The sequence below is a fragment of the Vicugna pacos genome, unplaced genomic scaffold (genome assembly GCF_048564905.1).
Source record: "Vicugna pacos unplaced genomic scaffold, VicPac4 scaffold_20, whole genome shotgun sequence".
Classification (NCBI taxonomy): domain Eukaryota; kingdom Metazoa; phylum Chordata; class Mammalia; order Artiodactyla; family Camelidae; genus Vicugna; species Vicugna pacos.
In genome coordinates, this window is record NW_027328741.1 from 30909653 (window position 1) to 30925321 (window position 15669).

The 15669-nt window shown below is 48.7% G+C and overlaps 1 long non-coding RNA gene across 4 annotated transcripts in view; it reads right to left on the minus strand.

The window, feature by feature from the left end:
• Positions 1–5680: 5680 nt before the first annotated feature.
• The window catches only part of LOC140694196 (uncharacterized), a 36144-nt gene continuing 26155 nt past the window's right edge, over positions 5681–15669 (minus strand). For all 4 annotated transcript variants that reach the window (XR_012069946.1, XR_012069947.1, XR_012069944.1 and 1 more), the window contains 2 exons: positions 6426–9253; positions 5681–6137 (listed from right to left, as the gene is read on the minus strand). This is a non-coding gene — a long non-coding RNA (uncharacterized lncRNA). The remainder of the gene's footprint in view (positions 6138–6425; positions 9254–15669) is intronic.

A 15669-nucleotide genomic window follows, 5' to 3' on the forward strand; every position in this document is an offset into this window, starting at 1 on the left:
CTACGGAAGTCCACCGAGGCGGACGTCAGCGCTCGGCTGGGCAGGAGGGGCCTGCGGTAGGGGTAAGCAGCGGGCCGAAAAGCGAGCGTTCGCGGTCGGGGCCGGGGAAAGCCCGTGCCGCCTCGCGAGGAGACGCACCCAAGGCCGCGTGGGGACGAGACAGGCGCCCGCCCCCACCGGCACATCACCCGGCCCCACCACGTCCGCTCCCACGCCCGGGCGCGAGCCCCGCAGAGGGGGGGACCCACCCGGCGTGCGCCCGGCCACGTCAGTCCCCCCCGTACAGGGTGAGGACGACGACCAGGAGGCGGCCCCGGCCCCAACCGAGGGTGGGGAGCGGGGCCACGCCTCGCTTACCGTCTCGACCCCTCCCCCACTGCTCAAGAGAGTGGCTCGGCACACACGACCACCGCAGGGGTTACCCGAGAGGACACGCTGGGGACGGGAAGCGATGCCACCGCTCGGCCTCGGGCACCTGAGGGACAACCTGGAGCGCTCCAGGGGCACCACAGAGGGCCAAGGCGAGACACGCTCGCACCCCGGCGAGGGGATACGTGGCGTGGCGGCGGGGGCAGCCCTCCCCCACCGCGGGGGAGGGCCGCTCGCGAGACAAGACGCCGAGCAGGCGAGGAGGCGAGAGGTGTCTGCCGCGTCACAAGACCCCGGCCCCGCCGACACCACGAGGCACGGGAGACCGAGGTCGGGCCGGAGTCCGCACCCCTTCCTTGCCCCCGCCACCCACGGGCGGTGGAGGAGAGGCGAGGGGCCCGCAGGCAGAACGAGAAGAGAGGCCACGTTCACCATGAACGTCCCGTCCCTCGTCTGGCGCGGCTTAGGCCCGGCCCGGGAGAGCATGACGTCACCACATCGGTCAGGTGAGCGAGCGAGCGAGCGAGCCATGGGGCAGGGAAGCCCCAGAGCCAGAAGGGAGGGCCCGGCGAGGACAACCACCAGAGGGGGGGCCTGCTTCAGCCTCGCCAGGCGCCACCCACTCCTCGTTCCTCTACGAGGAGAGTGGCCAACGACCCCAGGCGGAGAATGCCTGACACGCGGCACGGAGCCTGGGAGGGTGGGGTCGTGCCGGCCACCACCGGGTGCCTGCGGCAGGGAGCGCACGGGGTAAAAGACCCACGCCGCCACCTCACCCCACCGCCCTCGGGCCACCAGAGACCGGAGGCGGCACCACGGGCCACGTCAGCCGGACGCACACACGAGAGCCGGCGCGCAGGCCCGAGCGGGCGGCTCAAGTGTCAGAAGCAGAGTCAGCTTCTACCAGGCCAGGGCTCACGCAGAGACAAAGCCCAAGAGCCCCACACGCGTCCGGAGACCCAACACTCGGTGACAGACACCGAGAAAGACCGTGTCAGCACCTATCTGCTGGCAGAAAATGCCCAACACGAAAGGAAAAATGACAGCGCCCGGAAACGGGTCGGGTCCACGATTTGCAGGGGGGGCCCCGGGACCTCGGTCCGGCCACCTGCCCCCAGCCCTACCCCCATAAATGGCAGCCCCGAAGCTCTCGGGGGCCATCTGATCGACCGGGGGGGGGAGGGGGAGGGGGAGGGGTTGAGGAGGAGCAGTGGGAATGGGAAGGGACGAGAGGGAGACGGGATCGGGCCGGGGGCGCCCTGCCCGTTTCTCGCCCGCGTGGCCGGGGACTCGGGGAGATGCCACAGAGGCGCCTCCGAGGAGAGGGCCCCCCACGAGGGACCGCTCCCGAGCACCGGGCCGGGGAAAGCCTGCCTCCCCCACATCCCTCGCAGGACGCCCCCGTGCCGGTCCCCGAGTCCGGATGAAGTCTCGGTCCCTCAAATGCCACCGGAACCCACGCGGGCAGGCTTACGGGCCGGGGGGCGCCCTCCCTGGCCTCCCGCGCCAACAGGGGCCGGCCCAGCCACGTCTCCGGGTCCATCGGGACTCAGAAAACATTTCATCCAAGGAGGCGCCTCCGACGACCGGGAACCCCAGCGCGCCCGTCCCCGGCCTCACCGCACTGGGCCCGGGCCGCTCCTCGCCTCGGGAGCAGTCGTCCAAGGGACACAGACGAGGGCCGGACCACCTAGCCGCCGGCGGCCCGGGCGCGGGACACCCCGTCCCTTTCCCCCGCGGCGGCACGGCGCAGGCCGTGTCCGATCGGCTCGGGTCGGTCCCCGCGGCTGCAGGGGCACAGGCGGATGCTGGTCGACCAGGCCAGGCCACACGGCCTCCCCCTACACACGAGATCCCGGGAGCGCGGCGACAGTCACCCCCTCATCAGCCTGCGAGTCCAATCTGCGCCGAGAGCAGGACGCGCCCGCGGCTCAGCGCCACGGGGACTGTCACCGCCGGTGTCGCCAGCCTCCCCGAAGTCTGCCTCGGGCCCCGCCGCCGAGCCCCATCCCTTGCCGAGGTCGCCGACGCTCGGGAGAAGAGGGACGATCTCAAGAGCGGCAGCCAGATGGCGCCCGACAGCCGTCGCCAACGTCCCCGGAACCGATCCCGACCGCCGGCCGCCCAAACGCCCGAGACCGTCCCGGGCTGAGGCGCCGGGCGGCCGGCCGGCGCGACCCCGTGGCGTCCGCCTCGGAGCCCGCTCACCCTCGTCACGGCACGGCACGGCACGGCGGCATGAGGCGACGCGACGCGACGCGACCCACCCCGGCAGCAGATCAGGGCGGGGAGGACGGAGGGAGCCGGGGTTTGGCAAGACACGGCCGGCCGGGCGGGCGGCTGCCGCGAAGGGGACGCGCTCCCCACGCGATTCCCCGGGCGGGGGAGATCACACGGACACGCCGGCGGGTGGCCCAGAGCGACCAGGACGAGATCCCGGGTTCCCGGCGGCGGGGGGGGGGGTGGGAAGGGGAGGAGGGAAACAGGGAGGGAAGGCGTTGTATAGCAAGTTTAGTCATTCACACACATTAATCTGTAAGCCCACTCAATTTCTACACCGATTCCAGCTCCTCCTCCTATTTGATGACGTACACTTTCCTGTTTTAGAGACCCATATTGGCCTCCATCCTGTGTGAGAACTCTCTTCACTGCCTATAACTCACAGAGGAGCATGGCCACAAATTGTCCAGAGAGAGAATATTCTCCCTCTCTGCCGGGGGCTGTAAACAAATCTCAATCTCAGTATGAAATTTAAGGGCCACTGGATATGAACTGAGCTTTCAGCCCTGCCTTTGTGCAGCAGTGTTTGCTATGACCAAGTCCAATTTCTCTTCTCATGAAAACACATTAACAATGGAGCCAAGAAGACAAAGCAGCTCTGGAACGGCAGTTTTGCACCCCTACCTTCTACATACACCAACAATGGTATTTCTTATGGGATCCCCAATCTGTTTTGTTCCACACACACCCCATCCAGAGCTCAGTCCTTCTTCCAGTACCCCGAGGCTTCCTGTGTGCAGTGGGACCCAGCCCTCTACCTGAGTTCCTCATTGATCTCCAACAGCCAGTCCCAGCTTGTCCCTGCCAGCTAGCATATAGGGACAGGGACGCAGGGATTCTCCGTGTCAGTTTTCCTAAGTTCTGTCTGCCACGCTCTTGCCACTTACTCCTCCAAATTTTCGAAGCTCTTCTGTCCACTCTGTCCTCCCGGCTGGAGAGGGGACACCCCAGTGTGAGGGTGCCTTTCTTCCTATGACACTTCATCACTGCAGGATTGGTCCTGCACCAAATTTTTAATTTCTCATTTTTTTAAACCAGATTTTATATAAATCTTCCTGTATTTTGAAATGAGAGACATTCTGCCAAAGTTCAGTAGATGTGTGCTATTCAATGTGTTTGTAGATGTAATTCTGGTATTTGTGGGAGAGGGCGAGGTATGAGTCTCTCTACTCAGCCATCTGGGCTCTTCTCAATTTCAAAATAAGGCTAGGTCTTCCTTACTATATGCAAGCTTTTCTAATTTTCAGTGTATAACCCTTGTATTTTCCCTTACCTATATTGGATGCTGGTTCAGAACATACACAACCTCCTGAAGAAACATGCCCCAATCTGTCTTGTGCTACCACCTAGCTGACCTGCGACTGAGTAATCGAAGTTTTGTTCTTTACCTAATTCTTAATTCTTTAGAATATATCATTCTACTCTCATAAATGCTTATTTTACTTAGGACAAATATTTTAAAGTAGAAAGACAATTTAATTACTCTATAGATGACTAATGAATGAATTCCAATTAACATATTATGTTAATGCTTTAAAACTACTCATGAAATACTGACACATTTAAAAAGATGGAAGTATCACCTAAAGGAAAAGGGTATAAATTTGCAAACATCCCCCAAAGTGACCCTCATGAATGGTTTTGTGCAAGTCTTTCATTCTGGTTTGAATGACTTGGTCTCTGTCTCATTCTGTCTCTTTCAGTCTCTCTCTCTTTTTCACACACCACAGGATACAATTACTTCTATGAAGACTTCACACATTTGATCATAGAGATGGTATCCCGGATGCAAATAGTGGATTCACAACCATCCAACATGAGGGCTGCCCTGACATCACGCAGAGACCTAGCACTCACTTTTCCAGCTGTACAGTATTCATGTGTCCTTGTGAACTAGAACTGATGGATTCCATCCACTCTACATGAAGATTAGTGTGGCTTCCAATTTCCTACTAATTTACCCAGGACTCTGATAGATATCTTTAAAAACACATCTTTGAAAAGTTGTGCAAACATTTTAGTGGAATCAACAATTAGGATCAGCACTGCTGGGAAAGGGATGCACCTGTTGAACTTTCATGCATCCTGCACACCATTCTCCCAGAGAGAAGTGTCAGCTCACTCTTCCCTCCAGGATATCTACTGGGGCCTCAGCCTCCTCATGTTTTCACTACAGCTGGTAATCACCAGGCTGAAAACCTGACTGTGTGATGGTGACCAATGCTGTCTCCAGAGTGCGTATGTCTGCACGTGTCCTCACCTCAGAAGCCGAGCATCTTTAACATACACTGGCCACCTGCAATGCCTCTCGGTGGAATTGCATGTGTTTGTTCTATTTCTATTTAGAACACCGGGTTTTGAGATGTTTTTTGACCACCGGGATGTGAAACTTTCTCCAAACTTGGGTTATGAGAAATGAGTTTTCTAGGTTTTGGTTTGTCTTCTCAGCTGTCTTTCTTGGCTTTTGTTTGTTGGTTGGTTTTCTTTGGTTCTGTTTTCTCACAGAAAGAACTAAGCATCTTCCCTCTGACTCTGGTTTCATACGTAGAACTGCAGTACCTATCCTGAGATTAGGTACATAGTTACTATAACAGCTTCACTGTGTATACCTCATCTTTAATCCACATGGATTGCCCTTTTAAATGACTAAAATGCTATTTCAAATAAAGCAACCAAAAGAAAAATTCACCATTCCCTGGTTAAAATATGTAGGCAAACACAAACAGCTACGTTTTGTATGACGTCACCGGTAGGGAACATCATGAATATATAAGTACAGAGAGAGAAATGGGATTAGGGCTGGTCAGGACCTGGGGGACGGAGGAAGGGGAGTGTGTGTTTTGGATACAGGGCTTTATTTTGAGGAAAGAAATAGTCTGAAACCAAACAGTAGTGATGTTCGCACAGAACTGTGAATGCACTTTATGCTCCTGAATTGCAAAATTCAAAATGGAAAAAAAACCTAGATTTTATTATTATAAACTTAAAACTTACAAAAAGATGATGCTGTAAATGACATGAAATAATACAATGAAATTACAGGGAAAAAAAAAACAAAAACAAATGAAAACCATACCAGAGAAGGGAAGTTAACTTCCTGTCGGGAAGTGGGTTGATTTTGAGAATTAGGAGATGACAGTGCTGGTGGTTGCAGAGCTCAGCCTGTGGGGGTGGTGATGCCTGAATTGGCTCTGGGTTGTCTAGAGGTGCAGGTGTAGGTGCAGGAGGAGCCACAGAAGCAGGCTCAGGGTCTCCCTGTAGGACTGATGGAGTGTGACATGGCTCTTTATTTTTCTCAGGTGCAGCCTCAGGTATCACTACAGGGTTGGTGGATTGGGGCCCAGTCCTTGGTCTCCTGCAGGAGCAGATGCAGTTTCTCTGCCGGAGTGGTGTTTTCTCCTCTCGCTCTGCATCTCCTGATGGATCAGGTACTTCCTTTCTTTTGTCCCTGGTGTCTTCTCCTTCTACTATCTCCTGTGGTTATGTATCTGTAGGAAATGAAGAGAGATTTAAGTCTTATGGATGTTCTACAGCTGTGAGAGAGGAAAACTTTACCCACATGCCTCCCTTTCCATGTACATTTTCAAGGACAGAAATCGTCCCAGAGCTTTATAGGCAAGCCCTACCCAGAAACCCCCAACAGGATATGTTCTGTGACTACATTCCACTAGATGGGTGGTCTGAGGCCAATATTTGCTCTGGTCCCGGAATCCTCACTGTGTGAGCCAGTCCTCACACCCGCTTACACACTGGCATATCCCCACTGCCCTTCTCACCTTCAGGATCTGCCTAGGTGGGCTTCAGGCCATCCAGCTGACTCACAGGAAGGTTGGCTTGTACTCCAGGTTGAAGCCATGTGTGCTGAGCTGCCCCTCATTGCCAGGTAGGACCCTGGGGACTGGCCTGGGTGGTGTCTGGGCAGGAAGCCTTCACCATTCATCTCTGGGCCCTGGTTTGGGAGATCCCTTTGTGTCCACACTCACCCAGAGCCTGTGCTGGCCCTCGGCAGTGTGGCATACCAGCCTCTCACTCAAGGAGGTGGAGTGGGTGTTCTCGCTTACCAGCTCCTGTCCGATCTGCGGTGTGGGGCTCTGCAATGACAGTGACCAACAGCTGGCCTGGCCCGGAGATCTCAGAGCCCTGCCTGGCCAGCATCACTGCCTCTTCTGCCCACTCAACCCTCTGCTGCCAGATAAGACACTTAGTGCTTGGTGTGCTCACACAGTCACCCGGGAGAGAAGACACACCCAGAGGGCTTGGGCTTCACCTCAGGCAGAAGGGCCCTACCCCGGGTCTCCATGTCCCAGCCGGCCAGCTTTGACCCGGGTTGTGGACGTGCCTGGCCCGCCAGGCCTCTGACCCTGTCTCAGCCTGCTCTTGCTTGAGGCAGATCTCCCCACATGACCACCCCACCTCCACAGTCCAGGAAGGGGACGTAGGTCTACCTGGCTGGGATCCAACTGGCTGTCTGCCCTGGGCCTCCCTGTGTTACCTTTGGGTCCCTCAGGGTAAAGGGCAAAAGGCGCCCGGAGTGAGACCTGACCCAACGTCTGCAGCGTCGGTAAAGGCCCTCACTGGTGCTTTCCTGAGGCCAGGGCCTTGGGACATTGGGACACGACAGGACATGTTTGAGCACTTCCAACCGAGTGAGCTGGGTAGGGAGCTTCTCTAGAAAGTGGGAGCCTGGTTACCTAGGTTCCAAGTTCTGTTGGGCTCTATTGCCAGGGAAGTGAGGTCACATCCTGGGGTCCCCTTACCCAAGCTTCCTCCACACGCAAAGCTCCCCAAGGGCCTTTCTGGGCTGCTGATTGCACGTCTCCCACCCCCATGCCATGTCCACACACAGTGACAGCAACTCAGAACACCCCAGAGCCCTGGGGAGGCTTTGGTGCAGCCAGGGCCCCAGCTCTGAGGACACAGCTGGGTTCAGACCTGGTTCCCTCTTCTCAGCAGTGCTGTGACCCTGGACAAGCCATGTGCCTCTCAGGGCCTCCCCAATCCCCCATCTGCACTGTGGGGCTCATTCTTGCCTCTGCTCCCTAGGGAAGCCTTCATGTCTATAGAACCCTAAACCCCTACAGCACCTGTAAATCCTTGTGCTGGCATCACAGGAAGCTCATGCACAGGCTCAGAAAAGGGAGGGTTAAATAGAGGGCTGGTGCAGTGTAGAACACTCCCCACACAGGCCTGGGCCTACAGAAAATCACACTCCTTGTTGCCTGCTTCACCAGCTCCCTGTGGGCGGGTTTACTTTAAATACAATTCTCACTTCATCTGCTACTGGCATACAGCCTTCTAGGTCCTCCTGTTATGTTCACATTCAGGCCCAGTGTCCCATCTTGGCCTCTGTGGTGGGCTGCCCCACAATGGCTCCCTGCTTCTTTGCCTTCTGATCACACATCTTAGTGTAATCCCCACACCCACCTCTCCATGGTGGATGGACACTGTGACCGGATTCTGACAAGTAGACTGACTTATGAAAATTGTAAGACATTTACTCATTCTCATCTCCAGTGTTCATTCTCTCTCTCTCTCTCTCTCTCAGTGTCTGTTTGTCTGTCTTTTCTCCCTTTCTGCCTCTCTGTGTTTCAGTCTCTCTTTCCCTTATATATGTGTTTATATATATAAATGTATGTGTGTACATATATATGTGTGTGTATATATATACGCGTGTATGTACTTACGTGTGTGGATTGATAGGGCCAAGGGTACATCACTTCTAAAGACACCTTAATAACAAACTGATTATTTTAAATTCATATTACTGAACAAAAAACATCATTGAAAGTTGTGCAAGAGCTTTGGTGTGATCAACTCTAAGGATCAGCACTGCTGGGGAAGGGATCAAACTATGGCACTTTCATGCATCCTGCACACTGTTCTCCCAGAGAGGAGTGTCCACTGACTCTCACCTCCAGGGGATCTGCTGGGGCCTCTGCCTCCTCACATTGTCACCAGAGCTGGTTGTCACCACGCTGAGAGCTGCCAGCGTGCTGGGGACCAGTGCTGTCTCCATAGTGTGTGCAACTGCGTGTGTCCTCGCCTGAGAGGCCAAGCATCTCTAACAGACACTGGCCACCTGCACTGCCTCTCATTGGAATTGCCTGTGTTTGTTCTGTTTCCTTTTAGAAAACTGAGTTTCAAGAGATCTTTTCACCACAGGAATTTGAAATCTTTCTCAGACCTTGGGTCATAAGGGATGCTTTTCCATGTTGTGGTTTGTCTTTTCAGACGTCTTTCTTGGCTTTTCTTTTTTTTGTTTTCTGTTTTTGTTTGGTTTTGTTTTGCCACAGGAAGAGCTAAGCATCTCCCTTCTGGCTCTGGTTTCACACATAAAACAGCAGTGCTTACCCTGAGATTATGCACATAGTTACTAAAAGGACCTTATTTTGTACACCTCATGTTCAATCCGTCTGGATTTCCCTTTCAAATAGCAAAAATGCTTTTTCAAGTAAAAAAAATCACCATCAACAGATGACTGGATAAATAAGATGTGCTATATTTATGCAATGCAATACTATTCAGCCATAAAAACCAACAACATGACGCCATTTGCAGCAACATGGATGTTCCTGGAGAATGTCATCATCCTAAGTGAAGTAAGCTACAAAGAGAGAGAAAAGTACCATATGAGATCGCTCATATGTGCAATCTAAAAAAATAAAATAAAGTAAAAAACAGAAACAGACTCATAGACACAGAATACAAACTGGTGTTTGCCAGGGGGACGGGGGTGGGAAGGGACAGATTGGGATTTTGAAATGTAGAATAGATAAACAAGATCGTACTGTGTACCACAGGGAAACATAGACAGGATCTTGTGGTGGCTCACAGCAAAAGAAAGAGGCAATGAATGTATGTATGTTCATGTATACCAGAAAAATTATGCTCTACACTGTAATTTGACACAATATTATAAAATGAGTACAACTCGGAGAGACAAAGAAGATGGTGGAGTAGAAGGACGCTCGTAAGTCACCCTCTCCCACAAATACACCAAGACCCACATCTACAGACCCACTCAGCCAACCAGAGCACCTACGGAATTCTGACAGAACATCGCCCTCTTCAAAAGATAAAGACACCAAAAAATGTGGTAGGAGAAAAGGAAAAAAGAAAGAACAAAAGGCAAAGCAGTGCAGGACGGGTCCTGCGGGGAGGGAGCAGCAAAGGAGGACTGGCGCTCGCTCGCTGGGTCTCCCCTCTCCAACTGAGAGGCCAGCGGGACGGAGGGGGAGCCTCCGAGGCTCGGATCTGTACAGAGCAGCCCTGGTCTGACAGAACTAAGTTAAACGGGCACAGAGCGTCCCCCCGACACCCAGCCTGAGACGCGGGCCGGCAGCGGTAGGCAGGGCCAGGCTGCACAAGCCGGGCGGAGGACGGGGACGGCTGCACGGAGGCAGCCCCGGGGGACTACAAGGGGCTGCGCGCCGTGGCTGTGGGTGCACAGGGCAGAACAAACTGGGCCCTCCATAACAGCAAGGTTGATGTGCTCTCGGGGGAAGGGTGCATACCCCCATCTCTGAAAACCCACGGAAACTTTTCAGGGGAAGAGAGGCGGGGCTCAGGCACAGCCGCCATATCCCCCGGCGCTGAGCACCCAGGCGGGGGCGGGGGCGAAACCTGCACCCGCACCGAAGGACATAGCAGCCTCAAAGGCCAGACTGAGACGGACCTACAGCCCGGGGCAGATAGGATCCTTCCACCCTGGTCCCTCAGGGAACTTGCTGCACAAAGACAACCAAGGAGCTGGGTTTTTGCTCGGAGCAGGGACAAGGCTGTCCCTGGGTCTTCCCGAGCCCACCTGCGGAGCGCCGACCAGGGCGGCGCAGGTAGACGGAGAGCGGCCCCCCGCCTGTCAGGCAGGAACACAGCCCCTGACCGAGGTGCTGGGAGGGGGCACGACCCCGCCCTCCTACCTGGCCAGTCTGCAACATCTGACTGCGGCATGAGGAGGGGCAGTGACCCGCCCACCCACAGCAGAGGAGAGCTGCACCTGACCCCGTGTTAGGCGGAGGCGCGATCTGCTTGCCGACAGGTGCTGGGAGCAGCACAGAATAGGGCACCGACGGAGGGCCTCTGAAAACAACAAGCTGAGCTTCCAAAACAGGACGAAGACAGAAAGACTTCACATTAAAAGCACACAGACTCCAGGAGAACACCGACAACCCCCCCTTTTTTTTAAATCTGTTTTTACCTGTTCTATTTTCTATTACTCTCTTAATTCTTACTTCTTAATTCATTTCTATTTCTCTTGGGTTTTGATGTCCTGTTATTGATTAGACACAGGTTTCAAATACATCTATTCATCTACCCCACCTTTTTTAAAGGTTTTAAAAGGAAGTCTCAACGCGATTAATACTCTGCTTCAACTCGCTCTTCTATTATTCATTATACACTGTTTTCAAACCCTCTTTCTCCCTTCTTTTAAAATTCTCTCTCTTATTTTTTCTTTTTTTCCTAAGTTCTATTCCTAAATACGCATTAGATAGATAAAATCCTTAAGATTCAAAATAGACAACTGATACTCCATAAACCACAGGGCCAGAGAGGTATGAGCAAGACGAAGAAGCAGAGAAACCTTTCCCAATTAAAAGAACAAGAGAAATCCCCTGAAAGAAAGATCAATGAAATAGACATCGATAGCCTACTAGATCAAGATTTAAAAAAAGGAGTGATCAAATTGCTGAAGGAATTGAAAGAGATAGTGTTTAGAGATATAAAATATGTCAAAAATGAAATTGAAGCTATAAAGAAGAGCCAAGTAGAATGGGTAAACTCATTGACAGAGATGAGGAATGCTCTAATAGCTGTGCAAAGCCGACTAGATAATGCAGAGGAACGAACTAGTGATCTAGAAGACAGGGCAATAGAAAGCACCCATTCAGAAGAACTACAAGATAAGCAAATAAAAAATAATGAAAATAGCATAAGGGACATATGGGATAATATAAAGCGTCCCAATCTTTGCATAATAGGGGTCCCAGAAGGGGAAGAAGAATCAAAGGGGATTGAAAAGGTTTTCGAAGAAATCATGACTAAAAACTTCCCAAACTTAAAGAAGGAATCATATCCAAGTACAGGAAGCTCAGAGGGTCCCAAACAGGAAGAATCCAAATAGACCCACACCAAGACATATCATAATCAAAATGGCCAGAGTCAAGGATAAAGAAATGATTCCAAAGGCAGCAAGAGAAAAGCAAAGCGTAAGTTACAAGGGGACCCTCATAATGCTCTCAGCTGGTTTCTCTACACAAACACTACAGGCCAGAAGGGAGTAGTAAGATATATTGAAAGCTCTGAAAGAAAAAAAGATGCAGCCTAGGATACTTTATCCAGCAAGGCTATCCATTAGGATAGAAGGAGAAATAAAGAATTTCACAGACAAAAAAAAGCTACAGGAGTTTAGCAACACTAAATCCATGCTAAAAAAATATTGAAAGGGCTATTCTAAATAGGAAAGCAGCAGGATGCTACAGAAATGAGAAACTCACAACTGGAAAGGTGATAACTCATGAATTACAAATAAAGAAAACATGAAATTATAAAAGAAGACATACAAATCACTGAGAGTGTGAGAGGGAGGCAGGGAAATATAGAATATTTTTTTCTTTCTTTTTTTAAATTTTTTTAACAGTAGGATGGGTTTGAGATCATGTTACTATCAGTTTAATAAAAACAGTTATAGTAATGGGTTAATAGATTTACAAAAAAGGGTAACGACAAGTCAAAAATTTACAAGGGAGTCACAAAAATCAAATAAAATCCATGATAATACAAAGGAAAATTACCAACCCACAAAAGGAAGAAGAAAGGAACAAAGAGGATATACCAATTCAACTGCAAAGATAAGTTCAAAATGGCAATAAACACACATCTATCATTAATTACTGTGAATGTAAATGGACTAAATGCTCCAGTCAAAAGACATAGAGTGGCAGACTGGATAATAAAGCAAGAACCTTCAATATGCTGCATACAAAAGACCCACTTTAGGGAGAAGGACAGATATAGATTGAGAGTGGAAGGATGGAAAAGGATATTCCATGCAAATGGAAAAACCAAAAAAGCAGGTGTTGCAGTACTAATTTCAGACAAAATAGACTTTAAAACAAGGGCCATAAAGAAAGATAAAGAAGGACATTTTATAATGATTAAAGGAGTGATACAAGATGAAGATATTACACTTGTTAATATATATGCACCCAATATAGGAGCACCTAAGTACATACAAGAATTACTAACAGAGATAAAGGGGGATATTGATGGGAATACAATCATAGTTGGAGATTTTCACACTGCATTAACATCACTAGACAGATCTTCCAGACAGAAAATAAATAAGGCAACAGAGAAATTAAATACTACAATAGAAAAACTAGATTTGGTGGATATTTTCAGAGCATTACACCCCCCAAAAATAGGATATACATTCTTTTCAAGTGCACATGGAACATTTTCCAGGATCGATTATATACTTGGACACAAAAAAAAAACTCAACAATTTTAAGAAGATAGAAATTATCTCAAGCATCTTTACTGACCACAATGCCATGAAACTGGAAATCAACAACAGAGAAACAAAGGAGAAAACAAGGAAAGCATGGAGATTAAACAATATGTTATTGAAAAAATAATGGATCAATGAGGAAATCAAAACTGAAATTAAAAAATACCTTGAGACAAATGATAATGAAAGCACAACCACTCAAAACCTATGGGACACAGCAAAGGCAATGCAAAGAGGGAAGTTTATAGCGATACAGGCCTTCCTCAGGAAATAAGAACAATCGCAAATAAACATATTAACCCACCACTTGAATGAATTAGAAAAAGAAGAACAAAAAGCCCCAAAAAGCAGCAGAAGGAAGGAAATAATAAAGATCAGAGAGGAATTAAATACAATAGAGATTAACAAGACCATAGAAAAAAATCAACCAAACCAAAAGCTGGTTTTTTGAAACAGTAAATAAAATCGACAAACCTCTGGCCAAACTCACAAAGAAGAAAAAAGAGAGAGCACAAATTAGCAAAATAAGAAAGGAAAATGGAGAAATTACAACAAATAAAATAGAAATACAGAATATCATAAGAGAATATTATGAAAAACTATATGGAAACAAACTGGATAACCTAGAGGAGTTGGGCAAGTTTCTGGAAACATATTGTCCACCAAAACTGAATCAAGAAGAAACTAAACACTTGAACAATCCAATCACTAGAAAGGAAATAGAAATAGCAATTAAAAAACTCCCTACAAATAAAAGTCCAGAACCGGATGGCTTCACAGGGGAATTCTACCAAACATACAATGAAGAACTCATACCAGTCCTTCTCAAACTCTTCCAGACGATTGAAAAGGAGGGAATACTCCCAAACTCATTCAATGAAGCCACCATCACCCTGATACCAAAACCAGGCAAAGACACTACAAAAAAAGAGAATTAAAGGCCAATATCATTGATGAACATAGACGCCAAAATCCTCACCAACATTTTAGCAAATAGAATCCAACAACACATAAAAAAGATTATACATCATGACCAAGTGGGGTTCATCCCAGGGACACAAGGCTGGTTCAACATATGCAAATCAATCAATGTAATACATCACATCAACAAGAGAAAGGACAAAAACCACATGATCATCTCAATCGATGCAGAAAAAGCATTTGATAAAATTCAACATCCATTTATGATAAAAACTCTCGCAAAAGTGGGTATAGAGGGAACATATATCAATATAATATAAGCTATATATGACAAACCTACAGCCAGCATAGTACTCAACGGTGAAAAACTCAAAAGCTTCCCACTAAAATCTGGGACAAGACAAGGATGCCCACTATCACCCCTCCTATTCAACATAGTCCTGGAAGTCCTAGCCACAGCAGTCAGGCAAGAGAAAGAAATAAAAGGGATCCAAATTGGAAAAGAAGAGGTAAAAGTGTCATTATATGCTGATGACATGTTTCTATATATAGAAAACCCTAAAAGGTCCACACAAAAGCTACTAGAGCTGATTGAAGAATTCAGCAAGGTAGCAGGTTACAAAATTAACGTTCAAAAATCAGTTTCATTTCTTAACACTAGCGATAAATCAACAGAAAAAGAAAGTAAAGGAACAATCCCCTTTAAAATAGCACCCAAAGTAATAAAATATCTGGGAATAAATCTAACCAAGGAGGTGAAAGAATTATACACAGAAAACTATAAACCATTGATGAAGGAAATTAAAGAAGACTTTAAAAAATGGAAAGATATTCCATGCTCTTGGTTTGGAAGAATCAGTATTGTTAAAATGGTCACACTGCCCAAGGCAATCTACAGATTTAATGCAATCCCTATCCAATTACCCAGGACATATTTCACAGAACTAGAACAAATCATAATAAAATTTATATGGAACTATCAAAGACCTAGAATTGCCAAAGCATTACTGAAGAGAAAGAAAGAGGCTGGAGGAATAACTCTCCCAGACTTCAGACAATACTATAGAGCTACAGTCATCAAGACAGCATGGTATTGGTACCAAAACAGACATATAGACCAATGGAACAGAATGGAGAGCCCAGAAATGAACCCACAAACTTTCGGTCAACTCATCTTCGACAAAGGAGGCAACAATATACAATGGAATAAAGACAGTCTCTTCAGCAAATGGTGTTGGGAAAACTGGAAAGCAGCATGTAAAACAATGAAGCTAGAACACTCCCTTACACCATATACAAAAATCAACTCAAAGTGGATTAAAGACTTAAACATAAGACAAGGTACAATAAACCTCCTAGAGGAAAACATAGGCAAAACATTTTCTGACATACATTTCAAAAATTTTCTCCTAGAAGAAATAAAAGCAAGAATAAACAAATGGGACCTAATGAAACTTACAAGCTTCTGCACAGCAAAGGAAACCAGAAGTAAAACAAAACGACAAACTATGGAATGGGAGAAAATTTTTGCAAATGAAACCAATGAAGGCTTGATCTCCAAAATATATAAGCAGCTCTTATGACTTAAT